This window comes from Triticum aestivum, chromosome 3B, assembly GCF_018294505.1.
Source record: "Triticum aestivum cultivar Chinese Spring chromosome 3B, IWGSC CS RefSeq v2.1, whole genome shotgun sequence".
Taxonomy (NCBI): Eukaryota; Viridiplantae; Streptophyta; class Magnoliopsida; order Poales; family Poaceae; genus Triticum; species Triticum aestivum.
The window spans coordinates 297,460,806-297,483,882 of NC_057801.1; positions in this window are offsets into that span (position 1 = coordinate 297,460,806).

The window sequence follows — 23,077 nt, forward strand, 5'->3', positions numbered from 1 at the left end:
TTTGGTTCGAGGGCAAGTAGACTTTTGCAATAAGTATATGAGTTCTTTATGACTAATGTGAGTCCATGGATATACGCACACTCACCCTTCCACTTTGCTAGCCTTTATTATGCCGCGCAACCTTCGCCGGTATCATGCACCCATTATTTATCTTCCTCAAAACAGCCACCATACCTACCTTTATGGCATTTCCATAGCCATTCCGAGATATATTGCCATGCAACTTTCCACCATTCCGTTTATTATGACATGCTCCATCATTGTCATATTGCTCTTTGCATGATCATGTAGTTGACATCGTATTTCTAGCAAGGCCACCTTCATATTTTTTCATACATGTCACTCTTCATTTATTGCATATCCCGGTACACCGCCGGAGGCATTCACATAGAGTCATATTTTATTCTAAGTATTGAGTTGTAATTCTTGAGTTGTAAATAAATAAAAGTGTGATGATCTTCATTATTAGAGCATTGTCCCAAGTGAGGAAAGGATGATGAAGACTATGATTCCCCCACAAGTCGGGATGAGACTTCGGACTTTATAAAAAAAAGAGGCCAAAGAAGCCCATATAAAAAAAGAGGCCAAAGAAGCCCAACAAATAAAAAAAGAGAAAAGAGAGAAGAGACAATGCTGCTGTCTTTTTTCCACACTTGTGCTTCAAAATAGCACCATGATCACTTTCACATAGAGTCATATTTCCACAACCCATGATAGAGAGTCTCCTATGTCATCACTTTCATATACTAGTGGGAATTTTTCATTATAGAACTTGGCTTGTATATTCCAATGATGGGCTTCCTCAAAATGCCCTAGGTCTTCGTGAGCAAGCGAGTTGGATGCACACCCACTTAGTTCCTTTTGTTGAGCTTTCATACATTTATAGCTCTAGTCCATCCGTTGCATGGCAATCCCTACTCACTCACCTTGATATCTATTAATGGGCATCTCCATAGCCCGTTGATACACCTAGTTGATGTGAGAATATCTTCTCCCTTTTTATCTTCACAACCACCACCATATACCACATATAGTGCTATGTCCATGTCTTGCGCTCATGTATTGCGTAAGAGTTGAAAAAGATGAACCACGTTAAAAAGTATGAACCAATTGCTTGGCTGAAACCGGGGTTGTGCATGATGGGAGTATTTTGTCTGATGAAAGTGAAGCATGGCCTAACTATATGATTTTGTAGGGATAAGCTTTCTTTGGCTATGCTATTTTGATAAGACATGATTATTTGTTAGTATGCTTCAAGTATTACTATTTTTATGTTTTATAAGCTTTTATCTTGAATCATTTGGATCTGAACAATCATGCCACAATAAAGAAAATTCTGTTTTTTGTCATTTACCTACTCGAGGACGAGCAGGAATTAAGCTTGGGGATGCTTGATGCGTCTCCAACATATCTATAACTTTTTATTGTTCCATGCTACTATATTACCTGTTTTGGATGTTTATGGGCTTTACTCTACACTTTTATATCATTTTTGGGACTAACCTACTAACCGGAGGCCCAGCCCGAATTGCTGTTTTTTGCCTATTTCAGTGTTTCACAAAAAAGGAATATCAAACGGAGTCCAAACGAAATGAAACCTTTGGGAGCGATCTTTTTGAACAAACGCAAGCCAGGGGACTTGGAGTGGACGTCAAGCAACAAACGGGGCGGCCATGAGGGTGCCCGGCACGCTCCCTGGGGGTGGGCGCGCCCTCCACCCTCATGGGCCCCTCGAGCGTCAACCGACCTACTTCTTCCTCCTATATATATCCATGTACCCCGAAAACATCCAGGAGCACCATGAAAAACTATTTCCACCACCGCAATCTTCTGTATCCGCGAGATCCCATCTTGGAGCCTTCGCTGGCACTCCACCGGAGGGGGAATCGACCATGGAGGGCCTCTACATCATCTCCAAGGCCTCTCCGATGAGTTTTGAGTAGTTTACCATAGACCTTCGGGTCCATAGTTATTAGCTAGATGGCTTCTTCTCTCTCTTTGAATCTCAATAGAAAGTTCTCCTTGATCTTCTTGGTGATCTATTCAATGTAACTATTTTTGCGGTGTGTTTGTCGAGATCTGATGAATTGTGGGTTTATGATCAAGTTTTTCTATGAGAAATATTTGAATCTCCTCTTAATTCTTTTATGTGTGATTAAGTTATCTTTGCAAGTCTCTTCGAATTATCAGTTTTGTTTGGCCTACTAGATTGATCTTTCTTGCAATGGGAGAGGTGCTTAGCTTTGGGTTCAATATTGTGGTGTCCTTTCCCAGTGACAGCAGGGGCAGCAAGGCAAGTATTGTATTGTTGCCATCAAGGATAAAAAGATGGGCTTTATGTCATATTGCAAGAGTTTATCCCTCTACATCATGTCATCTTTGTTAATGTGTTACTCTGTTCTTCATGAACTTAATACTCTAGATGCAGGCAGGAGTCGGTCGATGTGTGGAGTAATAGTAGTAGATGCAGAATCGTTTCGATCTACTTGTCACAGACGTGATTCCTATATACATGATCATGCCTAGATAATCTCATAACTATGCGCTTTTCTATCAATTGCTCGACAGTAATTTGTTCACCCACCATAATACTTATGCTATCTTGAGAGAAGCCACTAGTGAAACCTATGGCCCCCAGGTCTATCTTTTATCATATAAGTTTTCCATCTACTTTTATTTGCATCTTTTATTTTCCAATCTATATCATAAAAATACCAAAAATATTTATCTTATCTTATTTTCTCTATGAGATCTCACTTTTGCAAGTTACCGTGAAGGGATTGACAACCCCTTTATCGCGTTGGTTGCGAGGTTCTTGTTTGTTTGTGTAGGTGCGTGGGACTTTTGAGGATCCTCCTTCTGGATTAATACCTTGGTTCCCAAAAACTAAGGGAAATACTTACGCTACTTTTCTGCATCACCCTTTCCTCTTCATGGGAAAAACCAACGCAAGCTCAAGACGTTGCAGCTGACACCGGGGTAGTACATGATTTATACTTTGTGTTAAGAAGACAGAGCATGATAGGGCTATATGATTTTGTAGGGATGATGTTCTTTAGCGTTGATATTTTGAAACACATGATTGTTTATTGGGATGCCTAAGTATTGATGTATTTATGTCAAATTGTAGACTATTACTTTCAATCACTGATGTCTTAATATTCATGATTAGACATATGATCAAGTTTATGCTAGGTAGCTTTCCACATCAAAGATTATCTTTTTTATCATTTACCTACTCAAGGATGAGCAGGAATTAAGCTTGGGGATGCTGATATGTCTCCATCGTATCTATAATTTTTTATTGTCCCATGCCAATATTGTACAACTTTTACATACTTTTGGCAACTTTTTATATGATTTATTGGACTAACCTATTAATCCAGTGCCCAGTGCCAGTTCCTGTTTGTTGCATGTTTTCTATTTCACAGAAAATCCATACCAAATAAAGTCCAAATGCGATAAAAAATTATGAAGAATTATTTCACAATATTTATGATTTGTGTAATCAACGCAAACAGGGGCCCACGGTGACCACAACCGCGCCGGGCACCCCCTGGCGTGCCCAGGTATCTTGTTCCCTCCTTGAAGGTTGGTTGGGCCCTTCTTCTGGTGCAAGAAAGATTATTTATGAAAAAAATCGTGTAAATTTTTTAGCACAATCAGAGTTATGGATCTCTGGGAATTTAAGAAACCGTGAAGGGCCAGATCTGGGGAACGCGAAACAAAAGAGAACGGAGAGGGCGATCCAATCTCGGAGGGGCTCCTTCCCCTCCGTCGCCATGGACGCCATGGACTAGAGGGGTAAACCCTCCTCCCATCTAGGGGGGAGGCCAAGTAATAAGAATAAGGAGGGGGGCTCTCTCCCCCTCTCTCCCAGTGGCGCTGGAACACCGCCAGGACAAGGATCGTGACGGCGATCTACATCGACAATCTTGCTACCGTCAACACCAACTCTCTCCCCCTTTATGCAGCGGTGTAACACCCCTTCCCCCCTCTGTAGTCTCAACTTAAACATGGTGCTCAACTCCATATATTATTTCCCAATGATATTTGGGTATCCTATGATGTTTGAGTAGATCTGTTTTGTCCTGTGGGTTAATCGTGATCTTGGTTGGTCTGATTGTTTATTTTATTTATGGTGCTGTCCTATGGTGCCCCCCGTCTCATGCAAACGTGAGGGGCCCCCACTGCAGGTTGTTGCAATACGTTCATGATTCGCTTACGGTGGGTCGCGAGAGTGACTATAGCTTAAATCCGAGTAGGTGGGTTGTTGCGTATGGGATAAAGAGGACTTGATACTTAATTCTATGGTTGGGTTTCAAAACCTTAATTATCTTTAGTAGCTGCAGATGTTTTCTAGGGGTCCAATCAAAAGTGCATATTATCCAAGTAGAGAAAGTATGTTAGTTGATGCCTCTCACTCATATAAAATTACAAGAATGATTACCGGTACTTGTTATCGATTGCCCAGGGACAAATGACTTTCTCATTGACAAAATCTATCCACTTTTGTGACCTTGCAACTTATTCGTTGTTTTATTCTTGCAAAGTACTCATAGTTTTATTCTTGCAAAATAGTTTCATACTTGTTTTAGGGAAATAAAATGTCATGTGCGTAGAGTTGTATCAGAGGTTGATAGAACTCGAGGGAATAATTGTTCTGCCTTTAGCTCCTCATTGCGTTCGACACTCCTATTTATCGAAGAAGGCTACAAACAATCCCCTATACTTGTGGGTTATCGATGCTCTAAATGACAAGTGTCAGTTTCTTCAGAGCAGCCAACCAGCTAGTGGTTTAGGGGGCAGCAATTTATAGCCGGAGAGCAGCCCGACATGATAAGACATAAATGCCCCTAATGATATGACCGTTATGTGGATAAGATATTTGGGGCAGCTGGCACGAAGCACAACATCGGTCAGAAATCTAAGCTCTCAAATTCCTCAAGGCTATCATGGTCCTCACTATAGGCAATTCGCACTAGGAATTCCTAACTCCTCAGTCAGAACAAATTCCTCATAGACAAGAAGATCTTCATCTCTGTCACTGAAGAAAATGACTGAACTGTATGAGATTTCTGAAGGCTTCACTTGAAGGATTGGGTATGTGTAGGCTTTGAGTTGAGCATCACATTGAAATTTTTCCTTGGTATTACCTCGGCCCCTTTAGCAACACGGTGTTTCCTATGTCTCAAAAGAAGGAAATGAATCTACGAAAACAAAAGTCTTCACGCTTCCTAATCCTCACATCAATATCAATATCTTCCAGGTCACACCAATTTCCTCATTTTCAAAGTCTTTAGATGAAGACATTCATTTCTAGGGGTCGACATCCTTCTAAAATACCGAACTCCTCAGAGACTTATAAGACCTTTGTACTCTCACGAACACATGAGTGCCTTAACTTCTAAGTCATTAATACACCAAAATCAGTAAGGGGCACTAGATTCATTTAAAATCTCCCCCTTTTTGGTGACTGATGAAAAATAGGTTAAGTTTTCAATGGAGATAAACATATGAAGTGTAAATACTGATTTTGAGGAATTTGATTGCAAGATATAAAAGAACTCCCCCTGAAGATGTGCGTATTTGAGGAATTTGCTGTGGACTGCAAATGCGCATGGTAGGATAAAATCTTGGGGATCTCCCCTATATCTTGTAATCCATTCACGCATTTAACATATGATATGAGGATTTTGAAATGCATGATGGAAAATGGTGTCTGACGAAATTCAGTATGCATGCATTAAGGTACTTAAGGAAATAAGCATGCAGAAAGAAGTTCAAAAGTATCAAACCATCATCAAACTTAAGTTTACAACTCAAAAAATAAGCGCTTCAGAAGAACGAGAGTTGTAACTTAAATAAAAATAACCCATATATAGAGACCCGCTTGAAGACTAACTCGAATCCCTCCCTTTGTCAGAAAATGACTAAAAGGGACGAAACTTGAGGATTAACGCCCCTGAAGAATATCAAAATGAGGTCGGTGGAGGAGCGTCAGCATTGTCGGGGTCGTTCATCAATGTAGGGCCTGCCGCAATGTCGTCGAGATCCTCAGGTTCGTCTTTCTCACGTGATGAAGAATATGAACTTGTGACCAACTGAGGAACTTTGAACTTCTTGAATTTCTTCAAAGGAGGATGAGACTAGTCAAAGTTCTGCTGAAAGACCATCTGTTTGAGGTCTTCATCACTGTAAAGATGTGAAAGTATAGCCCAAGTGCAATCGAAGATTTCATGCACATAGTATTGGTTCTTTTTCACAGTGTTCTGCGTGACAGCCCTGTTCTGAAGAATTGAACCAAATTGTCGCTTGACCCACTTGTGATTGTGATCGACTTTTTGGTGAAGACTTAGAAGAAGCTCATGACCAGTCATCACACGAGGGGCCGTGGCTTGAGGATTTAGCTCGGTGGCTTTAGCAACAGAGTCCTGGGTTGCAAAGTCATCATTGGTGGAGTAAGATGCAGCCTTACAAAATTGACCATCCAATTGACGAGTGCCTTCATCAATAACAACAGCTTTGCCTTTTTCATCAACTGAGTAAATTGTCTGTTTGAGGACTTCAATAGGAGGCAGAAAGTTGAAGTGCTTTTGAAAATCATCCTTGTATGGAATTGAAGACCTTGTATGGAATCCAGGGAGCATAGGGCTTCAAGTCAAATGGCGAAAGTACAACATTTGCTAAAGTCCTCATGAAGAAATCGTGATAGTTAATGGGAATCCCATAGACGTCGTGGGAAACCATGACCACCTATGGGGCCATGAGCCCCTTTTGGTTCAGCGGGGGGATGGACATGTTGCACAAAGAGCGGAGAAGCGTAACACAGCACGACAGAGATCACACAGCAGTTTTACCCAGGTTCGGGCCGCCATGAGGCGTAAAACCCTACTCCTGCTTGGGTGGATTGATGGTGCAAAAATGGTGGCGAATGCAGCACACTTGCCCGGCGGGGTTGCCTCAGGGAGAGAGTGGCTATGCGCGTATGAATGTGTGAGGGTCTGAATCATTTCTATGGTTGCCATGGGCCTCCTTTTATAGATCAAGGGGTCACCACAGTGGCAAATCAGTCCTTACATACTGTTCATATAGGAAACAGTGCTATCATAAGTAACTCTGTAGGATAACAGAGCACATCAAGTGTGCCGCCTGGTGTCACATCACAGTATGCCCGACAACCCTTGCCAGGCTATTTTTCAGCTTTGTGCCTGCATGCTTGACACGTCTCAGGACAGGTGTCATATCACTACTAGGGAAAAGCCTAGCAGTAGCATGGGTTTTGGATGTATCACTAGCGCGGGTGCACGCTCTACTGATATGGCGCCACAACTAACTTGTAGCAGTAGCGCATGTTAACACGCGCTACTGCAATACATGGTTAGCTGTAGCATGCGTTGCTGACAACGCTACTGCTAATTATCTGTAGCGGGTCTTATACCCCGCGCTACTGCTATTACTTTCAAAAACAAAAAAAATCTCGATCCCGTGCGTGTTGTCAATGGCAGCAGTGGTTCGATCTAGCGACGGTTGGGGTCGCCGGAGGAATGAATGGACAGTGGCAGACCAGATCCGGTGGTGGCTGTTGGAGAGGGACCATTTCTATGGAAGAGCCAGCCAGCATCGTGGGGCTCCTCTTCCTGACCATGGCAGATAGCTCCTGGTCCTCCATGGTGACGACCTGCATGGGCATGGACATGGTAGGGAGAGTCAAACCAGAGGAAGAGAGAGAAAAGGAAAGTCGAGGGAGAGATAGAAAAGGAAAACCGAGGGAGAGATGGAAAAGGAAAACCGAGGGAGAGAGGAAGGTGATGGAGGGAGCAGTGGAGCTAGTCACCTGTGGTGAGGTGATCCGGTATGGTGGCGCGGGGCGGCGGCCTCCTACATGTCAATGGAAGACCGACGAGCTCCTGTATGCCGGTGGCGCGAGGCAGCGGCCTCTTTCGGCCCCATGGAGGAGGAGGGGCGCATGGCCAAGAGGTCTATGTGAGAGTGTATGGAAAGGGAGAGGAGAGAGTGGTGGAAGAGAGGATGGATTCGGGGGAGGAGATGGGGATTCGGAGGATATGGGGACTTCACCTGCCTCATACTTAGTAGTAGCAAGGGGTATAAAACCGCGCTACTACTATCAACTTAGTAGTAGCGCGGGTTTATACCCCTCGCTACTACTATGGCATGTCTCCGGGGGTACGGTAGGGACTGCTTAGTAGTAGCAAGGGTTAGAAACCCGCGCTACTACTATCAACTTAGTAGTAGCGAGGGGTAAAAACCCGCGCTACAAGTAGCAGTAGCGAGGGGTATAAACCCGCGCTACTAGTAAGTGTCTGCCTATAAGCTTTTCCCTAGTAGTGTATGGAGTGTTTGTTGTAGGAAGTGGCTGCCATGTGGGAATAAGAAGCCACTTAGTCACTTTGGGTCTTGAGACCGCACTAACCGATGACTTGCGTCGCTCGTGAGGTGGAGTGGTGGAGTGGCTTGCCTCCGCAAGCCCCGACAGGACTGCCGGGACAATTTGGAAGCTTGCTTCCGGGGCAAACCCAATGATACATCCATTTTGCATCATGCTTTTATATTGATATTTATTGCATTATGGGTTGTAATTACGCTTTATATCACAATACTTATGCCTTTTCTCTCTTATTTTATAAGGTTTACATGAAGAGGGCGAATTCCGGCAGCTGGAATTCTAGACTGGAAAAGGAGCAAATATTAGAGACATATCTTGCACAACTCCAAAAGTCTTGAAACTTCATGGAGAATATTTTTGGAAAATATAAAAAATATTGGCAGAAGAAAGCACCAGACGGGGGCCACCTGCCATCCACAAGGATAGAGGGTGCGCCCTACCCCCCTGGCAGGCCCCTGATACCCATCTTCTGCTATATGGTGTGTTTTGACCTGGGAAAAATCAGAAGGAAGCTTTCGGAATCAAGCTCCGCCGTCTCGAAGCGGAACCTTGGCAGAACCAATCTAGGGCTCCGACGGAGCTATTTTACCGGGGAAACATCCCTCCGGGAGGGGGGAATCATCACCATCATCATCACCATCAATCCTATCATCAAGAGGGGGTCAATCTCCGTCAACATCTTCACCAACACCATCTCCTCTCAAACCCTAGTTCATCTCTTGTATCTGATCTTCGTCTCAAAACCTCAGATTGGTACCTATGGGTTGCTAGTAGTGTTGATTACTCCTTGCAGTTGATGCTAGTTGGTTTATTCGGTGGAAGATCATATGTTCAGATCCTTAAGGATAATTAATACTACTCTGATTATGAACATGAATATGCTTTGTGAGTAGTTACATTTGTTTTTGTTATAAGTAAACATGTGAATTTGGTATTCGTTCGATATTTTGATGAGATGTATGTTATCTCTCCTCTAGTGGTGCTATGTGAACGTCGACGACATGAAACTTCACCATGATTTGGGCCTAGGGGAAGGCATTGGGAAGTAATAAGTAGATTATGGGTTCCTAGAGTGATAGTAGCTTAAACCCTAGTTTATGTGTTCCTTCGTAAGGGGCTAATTTGGATCCATATGTTTCATGCTATGGTTAGGTTTACCTTAATTCTTATTTCGTAGTCGCAGATGCTTGTGAGAGGGGTTAATCATAAGTGGGAGGCTTGTCCAAGGAAGGACAAGACCCAAGCACTAGTCCTGCCACATATTAAATTATCAAAGTAACAAACGCGAATCATATGGGCATGATGAAAACTAACTTGACAATAATTCCCATGTGTCATCGGGAGCGCTTTGCTTTATATAAGAGTTCATCCAGGCTTGTCGTTTGCTAAAAAAGGATTGGTCCACCTTGCTGCACCTTGTTTACTTTTGTTACTCGTTACCCGTTACGAATTATCTTATCACAAAACTATATGATACCAATAATTCCAGGGCTTGCGCAAAATACCTTGCTAAAAACAGCTTGCCATTTCCTTCCGCTCCTCATTGGGTTCGACACTCTTACTTATCGAAAGGACTAAAATAGATCCCCTATACTTGTGGGTCATCATGACTCTTTCCTGGCACCATAACCGGGGAGAGAAGCGCCTTTGGTAAATGGAATTTGGTAAGGAAACATTTATATAGTGTGCTGAAATTTACTGTCACTTGTTACTATGGAAAATAATCCTTTGAGGGGCTTGTTCAGGGTATCTTCAGCTCGACCGGAAGATCAAAGAGTTTTTCCTCAACGTACTGCACCTACTGAAAATATTTATTATGAAATTCCTTCGGGTATGATAGAGATGCTGCTAGCTAATCCTTATGCAGGAGATGGAACATTACATCCTGATATGCACCTAATCTATGTGGATGAAGTTTGTGGATTATTTAACCTTGTAGGTGTGCCCGAGGATGTTTTCGAGAAGAAGGTCTTCCCTTTATCTTTCAAGGAAAAGGCATTGACATGGTATAGGCTATGTGATGATACTGGATCATGGAACTACAACCAATTGAAATTGGAATTTCATCTAAAGTTTTATCCTATGCATCTGGTTCATGGTGATCAGAATTATATATATTATTTTTGGACTCGTGAATGAGAAAGTATCGCTCAATCTTGACGGAGTCTTAAGTCAATGTTATATTCATGCCCCAATCATGAGCTTCCAAGAGAAATTATTATTCAGAAGTTTATGCTCGGCTTTCTCATAATGATCGGTCCATGCTTGATACTTCTTGTACTCGTTCTTTTATGAAGAAGACAATTGAAATCATATGGGATTTATTGGAAATAATTAAATGCAACTCCGAAGATTGGAAACTCGACGAAGGTAAGGAGTCATGTATAAACCTTAAGTTAGTTTGTGTTAAAGCTTTTATGGATATTGATGCTTTTCGTGATTTTAGCACTAAATATGGACTTGACTCTGAGATAGTAGCTCCTTTCCGTGAATCATTTGCTACTCATGTTGATCTCCCTAAGGAGAAGTGGTTTAAATATCATCCTCCCACTAGAGTTAAAGTAGTAGAACCTATTAAAGTTGAAGAAGAAACCATTATTATAATGTTGATCCTATTGTTCCTACTGTTTATATTGAGAAACCACCTTTTCCTGTTAGAATGAAGGATCATGCTAAAGGTTCAACTGTAGTTCGTAAGAGTTGTACTAGAACACCTAGTATTTCTATGGTCAAAGATCTCTTGGTTGATAATATTGATGGGCATGTTATTTATTTCTGTGATGAAGCTGCTTGAATTGCTAAACCTCATACTAAAGATAAACATAGACCCGTTGTTGGCATGCCTGTTGTTTCCGTTAAAATTGGAGATCATTGTTATCATGGCATGTGTGATGTGGCTACTGGTGTGAGTGCAATTCCTTTTACCTTATATCAAGAAATTATGAATGATATTGCACCTGCTGAGATGGAAGATATTCATGTTACTATTAAGCTTGCCAATAGAGATACTATATCACCAATTGGTATTGTTAGAGATTTTGAAGTCTTGTGTGGGAAAATAAAATGCCCCACTGATTTTCTTGTTCTTGCTTCCCACAAGATGATTTTTGTCCAATTATATTTGGTAGACCTTTTTTGAATACTATTAATGCTAAGATAGACTGCGAGAAGGATATTCTTATTGTTGGTTAAGGGTATATGTCTCATGATTTTAATTTCTCTAAATTTCATAGACAACCCCATGGTAAAGAATTGCCTAGTAAGGATGAAATTATTGGTCTTGATTCTATTGTTGTGCCTCCTACTGATACTTAGAACAATATTTACTAGACCATGAAAATTATATGTTTATGAATGAAAGAAGGAAATAGATGAAATATTCTTTAATCAAGGACCTATTTTGACACACAACTTTCCAATTGAAATCCTTGGGGATCCTCCTCCACCCATGGGTGATCTCATGTTTGAGCTTAAACAATTACCTGACACTTTGAAATATGCTTATCTTGATGAAAAGAAGACATATCCTGTTATTATTAGTGCTAACCTTTCAAACCATGAAGAGAAGAAATTATTGAAAACTCTGAAGAAGCACCATGCCGCTATTGGATATATTCTTGATGACCTTAAGGGCATTAGTCCCACTCTATGTCAGCACAAAAGTAATTTGAAGCCTGATGCTAAACCAGTTGTTGATCACCAATGAAGGTTAAATCCTAAGATGAAAGAAGTGGTAAGAAATGGAATACTAAAGCTTATGGAGGCAGGTATAATTTATCCTATTGCTGATAGTAGATGGGTAAGTCATGTTCCTTGTGTCCCTAAGAAGAAAGGTATTACTGTTGTTCATAATGATAAGAGTGAATTGATTCGACAAAGAATTCTTACAAGTTATAGAAATGGTAATTGATTTTCGCAAATTAAATAAAGCTACTAGAAAAGATCATTACCCTGTACCTTTTATTGATCAAATGCTAGAAAGACTATCCGAACATACACATTTCTGTTTTCTAGATGGTTATTCTGGTTTCTCTCAAATACCCGTGTCAAAAGATGATCAGGAAAACACAACTTTTACTTGCCCATTCGGTACCTTTGCTTATAAACATATGCCTTTTGGTTTATGCAATGCACCTACTACCTTTCAAAGATGTATAAGTGCTATATTCTTTGACTTTTTGTGAAAAGATTCACTGGTATAGCAAGGTGCTATACAAACGGTTTTTAACCCATATCTGCGACGGCATTCGGAACCATCACCTAGTGAGTGACTCTGATAGGGGGGGGGGGGTCCTTCCCACACAACCTAGAAACCGTCGGGGATATGCCCTCCTGGCACACACGCTCGACAAAATGAGGTCGTGTACCATTGCCGGCGAGCAAATATGGTTATATGTACAGTAGTACTAAAAAATACAATTATACATGTGAAATCGTTTCTGGTCGTAAGTACATCCCACACAGTCAGTCCCCACTAAAAGTTTTCGTTCGTATATACATCCCGCATAGTGGCTGCAAGGAAAATGTTTTCGTTTGTAGGTACATCACACACAATTTACCATATTAAATAATTTGTGATAGCGTTCCCATCACACACAATATTTACAATTTTATCGTTTGCATTATTGAATTCATAACACACGGTGCGAAGAAGAAACTGTGTGGCAAAGGCTGTCCACATAGTTTTTATGCGGTAAACGTTTGCGCAAGGTGGCCTAACGCAAACAATTTTGAAGATAATGTCGTGAGTGATTGGTCATCGATCCAACATGGTTCAGTCCTAGAAACTGTGTGTGTTGCCTTAGGTCATCGACCATGGTATTTTCTCAATAACCGTTTGCAATAGCAGAAACCAATTAGCAAGCTAATTCACCATTAGCAGGCTAATTGCCCTATTATTAATAATCCATTTATTAATCTAATTGACATTCATATTAAACACATAATATATTTCATTCTCATATTAAGGAAGCAGGATTTCATAATGGAAATACATCAGAGTACAACATGATATAGCTTTAGCGCTCAGCTACCCCATTACACAACTGCACCGGCACCAAGTTTCACATGCAACATCTAGAACGATTCGAAATTAGCATCATAGACAGTACATAGACAGATGCATCTTATCGGGAAAACTGCTGAAGCGGAAGGCAAATATTGAGCCTTCATTGACGTTGAAGGTCTTTGCAACTTTAGGCCAGTGCCTATGGATGATTGACTGTCCATCCTTTGTCCTCTTCAGGAACACTTCAATATTGAACCGTGGGTGTTGTATGACAACATTCCTCGCCTCCTGACAATAGAGGTGGTTTGAGAGGTAATCATCAGTGAACTGCTTTGGAAAAGCCTAAAAAGAAGGATGTACATAAATATCTTCTCTATATTGGAAATGGGGCAAAGGAATAAAAAAGGCAAGGTATAATAGTTAGTACCATCTTGTAGTGAGCTGATGTCTTCTTCATTGTGCAGACAAAGAGCTTGTTCTTTTTTGTCGCTAATTTCTTTATCCTAACAATATTTCTGAGTTTCTTGACTTGATTGATATTCATGGTCATTTCCCCATATGAAAAAGGGTCGAATAGTGGGTCAAAACCTCTACCAATAGGACCTACGTGTGCAAGACCAAATTGTTAAAAACCTAAATATTAGTATGGTTCCTGCTATTGAACAGTAATATGCTATTAGACAACGGACCATTCACATGCTAACCTCGATTATAAACTTTAGTGCTTCCCGTTGTTTCCCTACAACACATATAAGGTAGTTAGTCATTAGGTTAAGTAAAGGTTCGCATGCTATCAGTAAAATATGTTGATGAAAAATAAGCACATTGCAGATTCATCATATTATTTCAAGCCACATGGAAAACCTATTTATCCAAACCAAGCATGATTAAGAACTAGGAAATATAGCACTTGTATATGTTTCTCATGTATTAAATGCAGCCAAATTTGATTTATTTCTCACATGCACAACAATACAAAATTGGGATAATTAGATTTATGCCCCTAGTTGTGTCCCACTCGTCTGTTTTACCCCTAATTCCCAAAAGTCACTGGTTCTGTCCAAGTCACTTTGCTCCTCTTATGCTTTTGCCCTTTGACCGTTTGACCGTCAGTTTGAAAACTTCATAACTAATTCATACTAAATCAGAAAAATGCAAATAAGATACCAAAATGTTCAAAAAAAAACATCACCTATATGTGAGTGTCATTTGCATTCATGAAAAAAGTGTTGGAAAGTGCCCATCCGAGTTTTAGCTCTTATGCTACCACCATGAATAGTAAAATCTAAAAAAGTTCAAAAAAATTCAAAAAAAATTGGTGGCAAAGAATCACAAATGTTTTAAGTGCCTGCCAAGTTTCATCAGGGAATAACATTCATGGGTGTCGCAGCAAAAAAAACAATTAGCACTCCAAAATAGATTATTTTTTTTGCCACGACTTCCACGAATGCCGTTCCCTACAGAAACTTGGCAAGCACTTAGAACATTTGTCGTTCTTTGACACCATATTTTTTGGAAATTTTTTGAATATTTTTGAGTTTACTATTCATGGTGGTATCAGAAGAGCTAAAACTCGGATGTGCACTTTCCAACACTTTTTCATGAATGCAAATGACACTCACATATAGGTGATGTTTTTCTGAACATTTTGGTATCTTATTTGCATTTTTTTGATTTAGTATGAATTAGTTATGAAGTTTTCAATTTGACAGTCAAACGGTCAACGGCCAAAAGCATAAGAGGAGCAAAGTGACTTGGACAGAACCGGTGACTTTTCGGAATTAGGGGTAAAACAGACGAGTGGGGCACAACTAGGGGCATATATCTAATTATCCCTACAAAATTCCACCCACGACAATTGGACATCGCATTGGAGAATTGAACCAAGCAGTTAACTAAACACCACAACAAATCAACCAAACATTAACTGAGCACCACATTGCACAATCTAACATACTCTTAATAGAATATCAGACAGTTAACTGAACCAAGCATGCTTAACAACTTGGAAATATAGAAATTGTATTTGTTTCTCATGTATTTAGTATAGCCAAATTCGATTTACTTCTCACATGGTATACAATAACAGAATGGACCCATAACTATTGAACATCGCATTGCGGAATTGAACCAAATAGTTAACTAAACTCCACAACACAAATGAACCAAACGTTAACTAAGCACCACATTGCACAATGTATAAGAAAACCAAGCATGCTTGACAAATTGGAAATATAGCAATTGTATTCGTTTCGCATGTATTTTGTAAAGATAGATTCGATTTATTTCTCACATGGAAGACAATACAAAATTGCAGCCTGAAGAATTGAACATCACATTTGCAGAATTGAACCAAATAGTTACCTGAAGACAACAACTAATTAACCAAATAGTTAATAAGGAGCACCACACTACACGACATATAGAACATATACACAGGAGCAACAGATTGCATGGTAAAATTAGATAGCACAATTCACTAGAATTTGTTAAGGAAAGGCAGGAGTAGCACATGCAATGGGTAAACCGAGCATACTTAACCGGATAGCTAGCAAATGACAAGGTGCCCCTCCAAGATCTGGGGGTCGGCACAGGCATCGCGACCTCATCCGCGCGTGCGGCCACGATTTGCTTCTCTGCTCTCAAATGCTCCTTGAGCTCCTGGCTATACTGCATGCACCATGGCTTAGGGTGGTGCTTATTTGGTGGAGGGGTTGGTGATTTGGGTGGATGTCGCGCCGGCGGTCGGGGCATGTGGGATGTGGAAGGAGGAGGATGATGGGGGTGTGGTGTGGATTACCTGCCTGGATAGACGAGGCGGAGCAGCGTGAAGGAGGGTCGCCGGTGAGGGGGGTGGTGCTGCAAGCAAGGAGTGAAGGTTTCAACTTGGAAAGGAAGGCAAAAACAGGGGAAATGTGGTGTTTGGTAAGGGGTAGGGGGCAGGGAGGTAGATATTTCTGCGGAAGCCGGAAATTTTGAATCGGTTCAGCGAAAAAACTGGCGCGCAAAGTTTCATCAGACACGGTCCCTGTACGATATGTGAACATCACAAACGATTCAGTTAGCTTAACCCATGTGTGATGAGTTCGAATGACAAAAATTTTGGTTCCAATTTACCTAGTTACAGTGCTCATCCATGTCATTGCATAATTTGGGTACACAAAGGAGACTACAGCACACCCTCACTTCGTAATCGAGCAAGTTCAGCAATTAAACAGAACTACTTGGCATAAACATTACTCTAACAAATTAAAGATCGGCGCTCTTAGTTAAACAAAACAAAGAGTACTACTACAGCTGGTGCTCGTCGATCTCCCCCGCCTCCTCCATGTCCAGCTCGTGCCCGACGGTCTCCTGGGTATGAGCTCCATGGCATCCTTCGTACCATATTCGACAAGCATCTCGCCATCCGCGTCCACCATCTGTTTGGAAAAGGCCGCCACGAGCTGGGCGTGGGAGGCTGTGATCTAGGCTTGAACGGGCTCCGTCGTCAAAAGGTATGCGGCGGAGTAACGGACGGCTGCTTGAACGCTCTCGGCGATTGCGAACTCTTTGGCCGTGGGTTGCCGACCGTTGTCGGAGAAGCTTCGTTCAATTTGTGCGGTGACCACCACGAGCTGGGCGTGGGCGGCCTCCATCAGGGCTAAGGCCACCGTTGTGGAATGGGCAGCTTCTGTGCCGCTCTCGCCAGCTGCTATCCCCGAGGCAGATGTTGTTGCCGCCACCTAATAAGCAACAACGGCCGTTTGGGCTGCATTGGCCGCCCGACCGCAGATTCCGGTCGTGCTCATGCACCTTGTTAGCATGCGCATGGCGGCTATGGCCGCGTGTGACACCCCGAGACCGATGCTCCAATTGCCTTCCATTTAATTTAGTTGTTGTTGTGTGTTTATTTTGTGTAGCATTGTCATAATTGTTTTGCATATTCTTTTCCCTACGATTGTTGCCATGATCATGTCGAGTGCCTTGTCATTTTTGCTTCTTGCTTAATGATCACCAATGTTTACATTGCATTGTGCCTTTTGTCATTTTGCATTTCATCATAATCACCATGTGCATTGCATTCTTCATGATGTTGTCTTGCTCTGTGCATGTTGCATGTGACCAAACCCCTTGCTATGTCTCTCAAATCTACCCATGCATCAACACCTCCTTCTTCCTTCTTATCAATTTCATTTTTGCTAGTGCCATTTTCTATCCTCCATAAATGTTCATTCTTTCCCTAAAAATCTTGCACATTGTCCACATCCTCTCTGCTAATTTTCGGTCCATTTGAAAGTGTTTTGGTTGGGTTAAAAATGGCGCAAGTTTGAATTTAATTCAAACTTGAATTATTTTTATATCTTTAAAAATTTCTAAACCATTTTATTCAAATTGTTCATAAATCCAGGATCTCAGATCTATTTCTGCCTCAGTCTACTTCCTTCCAGATGTCCCTGTGAATTTCTACTCTTGTTATTCTGTCTGAAGAATTAAAGAAAAGAAATGAGGGACAAAGGAAGAGCAGCCCAGTGAAGCCCACCTATCTTACTTGTTCACTGCAGCCCACAGCGCAATGCCAGCCCATCTCCACAAGAGCTTTGTCCTCCCACTGTATGGTGTGCATCGAGAGACTCCATGTCGACATCCGCGGTGATTTGACGGCCGGGGACTCCCCGAGAGCCCTATTTAGCACGTCCTGTGCCTTGCCCTAGACCTCCTCCTTCCATTCCCCTCCTCTCCTGCCCTCGCCTCCACCCAGGTAAGCCTCTCCATGCCAAGCCATCGCCATGGCTGAGCTGAGCTTGAGCTCGAACTCGGGTTGATCCGCCCGTCTCCGTCCAGCTTCTTCCATTAGGAGAACCAGCGCGTCGACCACCATCTTCCTCACCTACGCACGCGTCCACACGGTCCCAGGAGCTCCTTCCCCTTTGTCATCTTCGCTCTCTGCTTCCCGGAGCCTCGGCGCGCCGGAGATCAGTAGCTCGCCGTCACCCACGTCCACATCGTCGTATTCTTCCTCTTCATCGCCGCGAGACGCCAAGTTCCTCGACGTCGTCTACTCTGCTTCCTAATCTCCGCGGACCCAATCACCTCTGCCATCAGCGCCTCTGTCGTCGCCCTTCCGGCTTCGTCTTCTTGTCCTATGGGACCTCGATGAGCAGCCGCTCCTCCCAGCCCCCCCTTCCGCATTGTTTCCGTCGTCGTAGTCGCCGATCTTCGCGCCCTGAGTCCGTCCGCCATGGGCGATCTCGAGTTTTAGCTCATGCTCGTGTCGCTGCTTCTGCTCGCAGTTCACACACACACCGTCGTGTCATTGCTCCACCACACGTATCCACGCACGTCGCCGCCACTCCAACGGGCATCCATGGCCATATTCGTGCCCATGCCCAGCCGTGCCCCACCACGGTTTCTGCCCTCGCCCAGCCAAGCCTGCCTTGCCGCACCCACGCATGCTCCTGTATGCAATTGAACCTCTGTGTTCGCGGAGTAGCTACAGAGAACCACGCACGCGGCTCTGGTCGCCTTCTTCTCCATGTCCGGGACGACCTGTAGCTCGTGCTCGAATGCCTGCGCACACGCCGCACCCTTGCATCCTCGCACGCACTCCCCGCAAGCGTCTGCCTTGCCGTGCCTCGCTGCCGTGGCCGAGACGAGCTCCTACCTGAGCTTGTTCTCGAGCCCTTGCTCATGTTGTTGCTCCACCACTCGCGCAACCACACCCACGCAGGTTTCCGCACGCCCGCTGCTGTCCTATAGCATCGATGCCCGCTGCTTTGCTCGCTTGCGTCATCGGCGAGCATCACCGTGAGCCATGGCTCCAAAAGCTCGACCTTCTGCAGTTGGCTGAAGTAGAGTGTCGTCCTCAATTCTTTCACGAAGAAAGGCATTGCCCATTCTTCATTTATTTTTGCACACAACCATTTGGGCCAGATCTGCTACCGGGCTTGCACAGTGCATTGAATCCGGCCTGTGTATGTTTTTTTTCCTTCTGTTCTCTGTGATTTAATGTTACATTGCATTGCATAATTACAGAAATGACATTCTTGCATTGCTCATATATAAATAACCATGCATCAGTTTGCAACAAACTTCATATGCAAAATGCTTAGAATTTCATCTACTTTCGTAATATGCATCTTTCATCCATGTTTAAAATTTTTAACTTGTTGTTTGCTTTAATTTTCTTAAATGCCATGTTAAAATGATTTATTTCATAACTAAATAACTGTAGCTCCATTTTCAATAAACTTTATATGTAAATGGGGTGAAATAATGCCTAGTTTAACATGGTGCACTTTATTTTCCTGTTTAACAACAATAAAATATGTTTTAGGGCAGAACAGTACCAAATTCGAAATATGCATATGGGGATTTTAAGGAATTGTTGTTTGTTGTTCCGGCCTCATTTAAACTTGTCTAGATAGGTAGTTTTTCATATGCTTCACCCCTTGCCATGTTTAATAACATTTAATATTGTTGGTTACCTAAACGAGAGAGAACTAAATAATTGATGTGGTGTTTCATTAATGTGTAACTCGTTGCATATTGAGCTCCACTTAATTTGTAGTATTGTGTGTTGCAGTTTGCCATGCCATGCCTTATTAAACTGGACATGCATCATACTTGTTTGTGCATCATGCCATGTTTATGCTTGTGCATTTACCATGTTGTTTGTTTCTTTTCGGTGTTGCTTCTAAGTTCCGGTAATGTTGCGATTGTGAGGATTCGTTTGACTACTCCCATTCGTATTCTTTATGGACTTGTTCTTCTTCCTAGCGGGATCTCAGGCAAGATGACCGTCACCTTGGATCTCATTACTATCATTGCTTTGCTAGTTACTTCGTTTTATCGCTATGCTGCGCTACCTATCACTTGTTCTTCAAGCCTCCCAATTTGCCATGTCAGCCTCTAACCTTTTTCACCCTTCCTATCACAATATCTCTTATTTAATTAATGCATCAATATACTTGGTAAAGGGTGGAAGGCTCGGCCTTATGCCTGGTGTTTTGTTCCACTCTTGCCGCCCTAGTTTCCGTCATACCGGTGTTATATTCCTTGATTTTGCGTTCCTTATGCGGTTGGGTGATTTATGGGACCCCCTTGACAGTTCACTTTGAATAAAACTCCTCTAGCAAGGCCCAACCTTGGTATTACCATTTGCCTACCTAAGCCTTTTTCCCTTGGGTTTCCGGAGCCCGAGGGTCATCTTTATCTAACCCCCCCCCCCCCGGGCCAGTGCTCCTTCGAGTGTTGGTCCGAACCGAGTAGACTACGGGGCCACCTCGGGGAAACTTGAGGGCTGGTTTTACTCGTAGGATTTTTCATCTGGTGTGCCTCTGAGAACGAGATGTGCATCTCCTATCGGGATTTGTCGGCACATCAGGCGGCTTTGCTGGTCTTGTTTTACAATTGTCGAAATGTCTTGTAAACCGGGATTCCGAGACTGATCGGGTCTTCCTGGGAGAAGGAATATCCTTCGTTGACCGTGAGAGCTTGTGATGGGCTAAGTTGGGACACCCCTGCAGGGTATAAACTTCCAAGATCCGTGCCCGTGGTTATGTGGCAGATGGGAATTTGTTAATATCCGGTTGTAGATAGCTTGACACCAGATTCGAATTAAAATACATCAACATCGTGTGTAGCCATGATGGTCTCTTTTCGGCGGAGTCCGGGAAGTGGACACGGTTTTGGGTTATGTTTGACGTAAACAAGAGTTCAGGATCACTTCTTGATCATTGCTAGCTTCACGGCCGTTCTGTTGCTTCTCTTCTCGCTCTTATTTGCGTATGTTAGCCACCATATCATGCTTAGTCGTTGTTGCAACCTCACCACTTATCCTTTCCTCACCCATTAAGCTTTGCTAGTCTTGATACCCATGGTAATGGGATTGCTGAGTCCTCGTGGCTCACAGATTACTACAACAACAGTTGCACATACAGGTTATGCGATGATCATGACGTGAGAGCGATGCTTGCTTGTTTTGGAGTTCTTCTCCTGCTACTTCTTTGATCAGGGGTTAGGTTCCAGGTCGGCAACCTGGGCTAGCAGGGTGGATGTCGTTTGAGCTTCTGATTGTGTTTCATCCGTAGTCGGATGTTGCTCTTATGTATGATGGTGTTGTATTCGTGTGGCATTGTATGCCTCTTGTATGTATCCCCAACTATTATGTAATGGTACGATGTAATGATATCCACCTTGCAAAAGCATCTCCAATATGCGCTTCTATCCTTAGTGGGACCTTCGAGTTCCTTTAGGATAGGGTCGCATATTGGGCGTGACAAGTTGGTATCAGAGCCTCGACCGACCATAGGAGCCCCCTTGATTGATCGTGTAGTTTGGCCGTTGTCAAGTCTAGAAGAAAACTGATTTCTGAGTCTAGTTATATCGGAGAGTAGGAATTCTTTTTACTCTTCAGCCCCTTCCTCGCTCTGGTCAGGAATCTTGACGTAGCTATTTTGAATTACTCCTCTTCCCTTTCAAACTTTCTTTAGGATCACGCAGTTGGTTTTTCGATCGTTGGTTCTCAGCTCTTTTCATCCGGTGCATTTCTCGTCAAGTTGTCTCGAGCCTCTTCATCGTTGCCAAGTTCAATCCTTAGTTCTTTCTCAGCGGCGAGGTTTTCCCCGTCCTCACTTGTCTTCTTTTTCCCACCCGCCCACCTTTTTTCTTCACGGAGTCGAAGTTTGTAATCGAGTATCCATCCTACTCGTGTGAAGCCTTTGCTTTCTTTCAACATGTGTTTCCTCTTGAAGTTATTCATCGGTTTTTTTTCCTTCCAAGTTGCCTTTGTTTTCCCGCCCTCCCACCCTCTTCTTCCCGGAGCCTGAGTCTATTTCGAGCATCAATTTCATTCGTGCGGAGCTTTTTTTCAGTCTTCCCTCAATTATTTCAACCGGTGAATACTCGTTTTCGTTCGACTCTCTTCATCTCTTTCTTCTCCGGTGGACTCAGTTCAAGTATCCGGTGTTGTCCATATCCTTGTTGGTCTGTGTTCTAACTAATTCGAGGTTGTCACCTCATTCAAATATTTCAATTGTTGCGGTGCATCATCTATCTATTTAACAATCCTTTTTCAACGATGTTTTCTTTAGTGGGCCCTAACCCACATGTTGTTTCCCAGGATCTTACCTGACTCTTCTAATTCTCCCGGAGTTATTCTCAAATTCTTTTCAAGTGTGACATAAGAATGGATCCCATTAGTCACTTTCCTTCTCCAAGATCTCTTTCAAATTCGTTTCATTGTTGGCTCAACCTCTTGGCTTTTCATTCTCCCGGAGAATCTCAGTAATTTTGGTGGTGTTTTCCGTCATCATTTAAAGAGCAAAGAAGATTTTTTCCTCTAAATCTTGTCTGTTCTCGCGAAGTTTCGTGCTTCTAGCTTCATGTTATCCTCTCAAATTATTCTATTTGTCACATATTCCTTTTCTTAACCATTCGGAGTATGTTAGAAGTTGTTTTCCCGTTTCTTTTCACCGGAGGCCATCATTCCAGAAGAATTCTCCGTCCTCACATTTCAGCTAACGTTATCCAGTTATCCCGGTGCTTCATTCAAGTGTTCTTTAATCAGCTCATGATCTCTTTGTTCTTTTGCATCTAAATCCCCTCAAGCATATTTGTTCTTCTAATTCTTCCCGGTGATGCATTCTCTTTCATCAGTCATTTTCGAATTCTTGTGGTGG